The sequence below is a fragment of the Pinus tabuliformis genome, chromosome 2_1, assembly GCF_031772625.1.
Source record: "Pinus tabuliformis cultivar Carrire ecotype Pingquan chromosome 2_1, CPIR1, whole genome shotgun sequence".
Taxonomy (NCBI): Eukaryota; Viridiplantae; Streptophyta; class Pinopsida; order Pinales; family Pinaceae; genus Pinus; species Pinus tabuliformis.
Genome location: NC_142299.1, coordinates 905813364 through 905822425, shown reverse-complemented (window position 1 = coordinate 905822425; position 9062 = coordinate 905813364). Strand labels below are relative to the sequence as shown.

The 9062-nt window shown below is 33.9% G+C and overlaps 1 long non-coding RNA gene across 1 annotated transcript; it reads right to left on the bottom strand.

The window, feature by feature from the left end:
* Positions 1-6504: 6504 nt before the first annotated feature.
* Positions 6505-7522, bottom strand: LOC149203580 (uncharacterized). Its single transcript, XR_016253630.1, has 2 exons — positions 7305-7522; positions 6505-6816 (listed from the first exon to the last, which is right to left on the bottom strand). It is a non-coding gene; the product is annotated as an uncharacterized LOC149203580 (long non-coding RNA).
* Between the last annotated feature and the right edge of the window lie 1540 nt (positions 7523-9062).

Below are 9062 nucleotides of genomic sequence, written 5' to 3'. Positions count from 1 at the left end.
AAACACAGAGAACTTAAGTACATATGGGTCTCAGTGCTTCGCATTTGGCTCAGTAAAATCATCAATTTCTTGTTTCAATGTGCATTGGTATATGTTTCAGATATTTACGTCTGTACACTAACGACTTTGATTGTTATTAGCTTCTGGTTGATATGGAAAATCCTGGCTTTAGCCAAATAATTTGTTTTGCCAGAAAAGTCAACAGAGTTTTGTGTTTGCTATAATACAGCGTGCCCATTTTTATAAAGCTACACTTTACTGGACATTCGAAATTAGCATGCTCCCCAGGACCTTGTGTTCATAAAGACGCCTTCAAAAACGGCCAGTTGTTATTATCATCTTAATGGAGTCACAGGAATCTTCTCAGACGTCAGTGGAACATCATCACTGCCAGTTCTAATGCGGCCATCAGTGTATGTTGTCATGGAGTAAAGTGGAAATGGACACAGTATTTTCAGGAAAACGGTCTATTCGCATAGTTGATGGCCGCATTGAGTTGTTTATATATAAATCGTTGTTTTATGATAGAACCTTCTTCAAATGAATTAAAGGTATCAGTATATGTATGATATGGTGATAAGCACATGGAAAATGTAACGTGGCAATCGTTGCAATATGTGGGCATTCGATTCATCTAAAAGAGCATATCTGGCAGTTTCATTCAAAGGTTCAATTGCCTATTTTTGTCTTTAGTTAGTCTACGCTTCAGGATTAGTTTTCATGGGTCAATCCTCAAAGCTGGAATAATGCAAGGCGATGTCACCGGCCTGCAAGTAATGAAAGATAAAACGTGGGTGACTGTAGAACCCATGCCTAATGCTTTCGCCGTCAATTTGGCAATTCAACTGGAGGTTGTGAGCATTAAAGAGGAGATGACGGAACTTTGTTTCCATTTATCAAAGGGCGGAAGTTTTGTTCAAAACTATTTTTATTAAAATCGGTTTTATGGCAAATGTAACTTGGCAATGAAAGGTGAAAAGTAAAAGACCGAACGCCACGAAGACATCGACCACAACAGAAAAATAGGAACCGATCTCCTACTAATGACTTCAGTTAATGATTCAACGGGATCTGCGCTCCAGTTTGTCGACCATCAGAGGATTTTTAGAGGGACGCTGTTCTATTTTAGAATAGATGAAACGCTCTTTTCTATTTTTGTAACTTCAGGTGAAACAACGCCCCTGTTTTGGGGTCGATCTGTTTTCTCCTAGGATAGTTTTATTTTAATGTATGAAAAATCATTTTGTGGGGGAGAGAAGAGAATTCTGAGAGCTGGTGGAGAACAAAGAGTTTCATTGTACAACTGTTTGATAGAGATTTTAATGAAAATACACATCTCTGGCTTCTGAGATTCCTGTGGTATGAAATTTAACATTTGTGTCATCCTTTGTTTCATATGTAGCCTGTTATGTGTTCATTTCATTTCATGATCGTTTCCATTTGAAAAAATGAAGTGTTAAGGTAGAATTCATAATTTGTATACTCTACCTTTAAGTTTGTTCATATTTAATGTTTTCTTCTGTTTGACAAGGATTCATCTTCTATGCCCTTGTCAACTCCTCAGCAGTCTTGCCATTCCATTTAATCTCAATTTGATGTTAAAATTTCTTGCCTACCTTGCCTAAGGAGATAATCTGTGTTTTTGATTATATTTCTCTGTTTCAAGTTGTTTTTTGCCCATGCAGCCCAGAAAACCAATCATTTATCAAAAAAATCCCTTTTTATCAATTTACTAGCCTAAAATCAGCATTCTTTATCGGTCATCTCAGCCCCTTTGAAAACTTGTCTGCCGAGATTGACCCGGAGAGAGCCCTCTCCTGTCCTCGTAGGGCTAGCTACGAGGCTGAGCGTGGTTTTATGTTGCCTTGAGTTTCGCCTTTTTCAGCCTAAGGCAAATTCGAGCGTTAACAGTAGTTATATTCAATAGAGTGACATGGTCGATATATTTGACCAGCCATGATTTGGTAGTGAGTGAGAGACCTAGTGGTCCAGTCTAGAGGTAACCTTAAGGGTGGAACCTACCTTATCGCCCACTTCTCACCGCTTGTCACCAAGGTCCTAGAATGAGTTATCTTATATGAGTGTGCCAGTGGGAGTTAAATAATTTTGTTAGAATTCTAAGGTGGAATTGTGAGCTTGCCTTACCGCTCGCCACCCACTGCTACCCATATCATATTTGATGTTGAATGCCATGGGTGGTGATATCAGTGGTAGTGTGACGAGGGCTTGGATGTAGAACCCACTAAGTTGACTTGTCAAGATTGTGTGGGCTTCACATGGGAACTTTACTAGCATGGACTCTAACGATGGGCTAGAACTTCATTTAAGTATAAATTTTGATCTGGGGCTCAAATCAAAGTAAGAGTGACATCACTAGAAAGCTCTCAATGAGTTGAATACAATGGTGGCATAAAGAATTAATTATGTAGACTTGCAAAAATGAGGTTTTTACTAACCCCATATTCATAATAGAGCTTGGAGATTAGGTCAAACAATAAGTAACACCTTTCTTAGCTTGGGAATATTTAAGGGGGTGGAAGGGATGTGGTTACATAGTGGTATCAGAACGAAAGTTCAACATTGGACCTGAAGTGGCTCTCCCTCACACACACAAGATAAACAATTAATCTAATAATTTAATTGTTATTACAACTAATGTGGCTATTGGCTTGACAAATTGTTGATATGTTGTTTTGTTTATAACTTGCATACTAACATAGGATTTTATTTTTTTCATCCATTTCTAGATAAACAATCTTATTGCAATTATAACAAGGTGATGAATAAATTTAGTTATTTTATGTTTGGTTTGACTAACATTCATGTGTATGCACACACACACACACACACACACACACACACACACACACACACACAGGATACAAAATTCTAGCAAGAAATAAAGGAAGGAGTAGCAACATTGTTGAATACAACATGCCCAATTCCTATCATCTTCAGGAAGAGGATTCAATGGGAAAAAGGTCAAGAAAGAACTCCCTTGATTTAATGGAAACCCTCGCGACTTTGAGAGTTGAGCTGAGAAGTTGCAAGGAAGAAAATGAGAGGATTGTCAAAGAACGAGAAAGAAAAGTAGATGTGAATTCAGTGATATTATAAAACTTGTTAGATCTGCAAAGGAAAAAGTAACATTTGGTCTCAACTATCTAGGTAGGCACAAGTCCAAGAAAAAATCCCTTCCGAAATTCAGAATCAAGGACTCAAAGCCAACTAAGAAAAAGGCATTAAGTTGAGGAAGGGGCACAAACAAGCCAACAAAGACATTGTGAGGGGAAAAATAGTGGTAAAAATAAAAGTGTGGAAAAAAGTAAGCTAACATCCCACAAGCATGGGAGTAAAAAGGGAAGACTCGGCTTTACCAATCTACATACCTAATTATTGTGCAATATATATATATATATATATATATATATATATATATATATATATATATATATATATATATATATATATATATATATATATATATATATAGCCCTGGTATTCTTATTCACGGGTGTATATAACATCAAGAAAATGAAGTTTTTTAAAATGTACGAGAAGGAATATATTTGCTTAGCTTACTTACAAACTATAAAGCTCTGAAATGTGTATGTGAAGTGTTCTTAAACCAAATACCCTCCTCTCCTCTTCTTTGGCTATAACTTTCTCATTGAACAACTTGGTAACTCCATAGTCACTAACAACCTGCAAACAATAAATATAATTCATTAATATCAATTCGAATCAACTGGCCATGTATTCGTTATTCCCGGTGTTTATGGCATCAAGAAAATGAAAAATTGTAAAATGTACTAGAAGGAATATATTTGTTTAGCTTACAAACTAGAAAGCTCTTAAATGTGTATGTGAAAAGATTTTAAACGAAATACCCTCCTCTCCTCTTCTCTGGCTACAACTTTCTCATTGAACAACTTGGAAACTCCATAGTCACTAACAATCTACAAACAATAAATATAATTCATTAATATCAATTCAAACCATAAAATATAAGTCCTTGTAAAAACAAAGTTGTATTAACAAAAATCTAAACTAGCTTAAAAGATTCAAACTTACATATTTAACATCAAACCAGTGTATTGTGTTGGACTAGATTGATACATAGAAATGGATTACACTTCAATTGAATGGTTACATGGGATTTATAATCTTCCATAAAATTTGCATACATAATTAGCTATAGAAAAATCAAATTCTTTGTTTATTAATTATGAAAAAAACTAGTTATTATACGTAGATATTCAATTGCAATTAATTTTTTTTTTACTAAACAAATTTAAAATTTATTCAAAATTTAACATTATGAAATGATTTTAATTATTTATATGTATATATTTGTGTTAGTGTTTTAGTTTTTAGTTAGTTTTTCTTTGACTACAAAAATTTAAAGTTTATTCAAAGTTTAACATTATGGAATGAAATTTATTATTTTTATATAAATTTTAAATTCATTTATCTCAAATATTATTGGTTGAAATGTTTCACCTCTTATTGTGTAATGATGGCAGTAACTGACCTTAGCACACAATGCTCTTTATCATTAATGACTATGGTACCGTCCACATTATTTTTATTATTTTTTAAAAGATGGACTAGTTAGAATTTAATGTGAAATGGGAGGGTGGTCCTCCACTTGACGAATGAAAACGGAGGGTTGTTCATTATTCACGGTTGGAAACTATTTCAACCTTTCAATTGTTACCTAGTAATCCCCTGACTTGATGTGTGAAAACGAAGGGTTGTTCATTATTCACGGTTGGAAACTATTTCAACCTTTCAATTGTTACCTAGTAATCCCCTGATCTCTAAGATTTTTTATTAAATTATAAGTTATTGTGTTGTGCATATTTTGTTATAAATTTTTCTATGTCATGGTAATAGAGTGCTCACAAATATGGTTTTTGCTTATCTAAAAAAATATTCTGTAAGTAATAATTAAACATTAATAATTAGCACATGTGAGTAGAGAATTGAGGCACTCATAGGCCAAAGTGGAACATTTGTCCAGTAAAACTTGTGAGTCATGGTAAAAATCATGGACAAATGAAGAATTATAAAAGAAATATTTCTTTTATTAATATATTAATTTTTTCAATTAATCAAATTGTTAAAATAAATGATCATGATATTAAAATAAAGGTTGCAAGCAAACTATGTGTAATGTATAGCATAGATAGAAATGAACAATAACATTAAAATTCATTTATGAACTACTTCATCTATGTGGGACCATAGTAATATAAACGTTTAAGATAATAATAAACTAAGCACATAAGTGTAGTCCATAAAAAATGGACAATAACATTAAAATTCATTTATGAACTACTTGATCTATGTGAGACTATAGCAATAAAGCCTTAAGATAATAATAAGCAAAACACATTAGTGTAGTCCAAATTTGAACAAACTTTATTATGTTTGATAATTTAAATTTTATGGAAACCAAAACTTCTATTTAAAAGAAAATTCATAAAAGTGGTATATTTATAAAGGGAAAATAATTAACAATTTGTTATCAAAATCTTTAAATTTTACAAATTAAATAACTTGTTCTAGAATCATTCATTAAAAAAGAGTTCAAATTGAATGTAAATTTCTTTAATTTTATGAGTAAAAGCTCTACATGGTAGACCGATATTGCCCTTTCATAAGTCAAATTAATATCTCCATGAAGGGTGAAATTTTATAGTGAAATTATCATTCATGGTTTATTTTGCTCATCAAATGACAATTTTTTTTATTGACCATGACTTGTGAAGGGTGCTTTTTAAACTTATAAAATAATATTCCTAAATATTTATTTTTTATCTTAAAAAAAACGAGTTGTCTTTAGTGCGACTTTTTGGAAGCTTTTCTCGTGGGATTTTACAGTCTAATTTCTCTAAAATTCTGCAGAAAATTATTGAAATCACAAATTTGATAGGTAAGGAATTGTCTTTAGTGCCACTTTATATAATTAATTATAGCCCATTTTTTTTTCTAATTTCTTGTTTTCCAATTTTACCTCTTTTTCTTCTAGTTTTAGTTTCATGTTTCTGCATGTACTTATATAGGCTTCCATTTTGCCAAATCTTCATAGTTTTTTACTTTAATTTAGCTATATTTAAATTAGGCTGCCGAGTAGAAAAACCAAAACTCCCTATTATATTATAACTAGCAATTGTCCCAAAAGGTACAAAGAGAGGCCGATAGGATTATTAAATTGGAATTGTAGAATTTTTCTAGAAGAGATATTGGTTCAAGCAGCCTGGTCGCCTGCACTGCCCCGACTCTTCTCGCTAAACCCTGACAGCTATTCTGTATTTGTGAAAAATTAAAATTTGCACCAGTAAACGTCACAGATATACCTATACAGCTGGATTGTTGATTGATATCTTTGGACGTTGAATAATTTAGGGTAAATCTATTCGCTATTATGCGTTTGTGAAAAAATGAAAATTTGCCCCAGTAAGCATCACAGATATATACAGCTGGATTGTTGATTGATATCTTTGGACATGCTCGATTAATGAATAATTTAGGGTATAATCTATTCCGTAAACAAAGGATCAAAGGGGGAAGGGGTGGGCTTTGTGTACTGGATCAAGCCTCTGAGATTCATGGGAGAAACGAAGGAAGAATTCCTGCCCAAAACCTCCTCTACAATCATCCATTGTACTCTCTCGATTGGATGAAATCTGTCCCAGTAAACATATTCCTTGGGATCCTTGCATATTGAGCACCCTGGATCCAACCCACAGCCTACACGGCCATTGTATGGACCATCTCCACAGCACGCCGAAACCGTATCACTAAAACCTACATACCCATTCATATATCATCAGTTCATCATAAACATATGTAAAAAAAAAGAGTTTCAGAGAAGATAATTTTGGGGAAAATTTAATGGATTTAACCAGTTAAATGTTCGTTACGATTTTTTTTGGAAAAATAACATTATCAAATTATCCGGTGTAATTCATTGTCAAAAATGTCCTCCGGAATCCCTAAAACTATTTTATATATTCATTGTTGTCCAGTGATAATTACCTAATGCCTTTCCATTGTTAATTAGGTTGAGCATGAAATCGTAGTTATTCACATAGATGAACATTTCTAAATTTTCTGAGCTAATAAATCGCCTAACCTCAACAAATTCTAGAATAAGGCGTACTCATATGCTTATAAATTTATTAAAAATGCTATCCATAATATGTCTTAGAATTCACATAAAATCTCCCAAAAAAAATGGTACTGATACTTCCCAGCAAATAGTTTTTATAAACAGGGCCTGCACTAATACTTACCAGCAAATAGTTTTCATAAGCTTTTAATAGTGACTCCACAAACAGTTGAGGGCCAACGGTCGCCTGCAGAGACTCGTTCACCATGTAATTCCCCGCAATATCATTGGCTCCAACGTTGATTGCAAGAACAACATTAGACAGAAAATATTTTGCGGAATAACCAGAATCATTCCGCAGCATATGAAAGAAATTTCTGAACTCCTTCACCTGGCGCTCAAAGGGAAACGACGTTCTGAAGAAATTTTTATCAAAACTTCAGATAATAAGAAAAGATCATCCTAAACAGGCAAGAAAAGGCATATACTGCGATCTTTAAAGAAAACCCAATGTCAAAATGAATGAATTGTTACCAGGTGTTGAAGAGTGGAATCAAGCAAGCCACTTCCAGCAGAAGCAAAATTAGCACCATGAGAGATATCCAAATACACTTTAGGTTGAAACCAGGGAGCAGGAAAGGGTAACCCTAAACCAGAGGCTGCGAATCCAAGATCATAATATTAATTTCAGAGAAGAGGGATTTGTGAGAAGAGTAATTTTGTTCTTCCATATACAGATTATAGATTACTCGCATCGAATTTTTTTAGTCAAATTGATCACAAAAACTGAGATATGAGTAATTCGGAAAAATATTAAATTTATATATGAGAAAACATAAAATATACAGGTAGCCATGTCAGTGCCAGAATGTTGCTGAGCTATCTATTTTCTTTAACAAAAATACCAGATAATGAAGAAGCAACCAGATTGATCATGGAACTCACCTATGAAATCGAAAAGTGTTCGGCCATCAGAGAACCGACCAGTGGGTTTCTGGAAGAAAGATTGGCCATATGGAGCAAAGTCAGCCCGAGCCTCGATACTCGCATTCACAAAATTATTATTCCCAACATCTGCTAATGAGTAACTCGATTTCATTTTCTGAATCCTATAGCCACCGGCATTTCCTTACTTCTTCCATTCAGTTCTCCCAACACATGATTGTCTGCATCTAAAATATTTGCAATCAAAAGGTTATACACTAAATTTTAGATAAGCATGAAGAGATTAAAATTGCTGAACCATTTCCAAAGAAATCAAGGCAAAAAGAGAAGTGATCATCAACCATTGAACTTCTCCACCCAACGATCTGGTTGATCATTAACCACCGGAAGTCAATTTGATCGAAATAGTTTGACAGTGTCGTTTGGCAGTCTTCAAGGACCTTGAGCAACAACCACCTATTGTATCGCTTGGCCAAATAAATACTGCTGCACGGAATGGACGAAGAACCAGTTGTCAACGCGCAACAACCACCTATTGTATCGCTTGGCCAAATAAATACTGCTGCACGGAATGGACGAAGAACCAGTTGTCAACGCCATTACAATAGATTCATGAACATCTAAAGACACAGATGCATATGCGCTAAGGCCTTTAAGAATGCATTGAACCCATACAAGAAATTGTAGGGGTTGTATGAGCTGTGCACACGCAAGCTCATTAGCTTTTGCGTTTTTTTGTGTTTAAAATCTTTGCTTTTTCTGAGCTTTTTTTTCAATCCTTGCTTTTTATGAGCTTTTTCGTGCTTTCTTGATTTTCTGCATAGAATCCTTTCTCGTGAGGTTTTGTGCTTTCTTGACTTTCTGTGCTTTCTTGATAGATCAAGGTAAAAGTTTTGTGCTTTCTTGACTTTCTGTGCTTTCTTGATAGATCAAGGTAAAAGTGTTGACGAAAAAGTAATGCATAAAAAAGGCCTATCAACCTAAAAATACCAAAAAT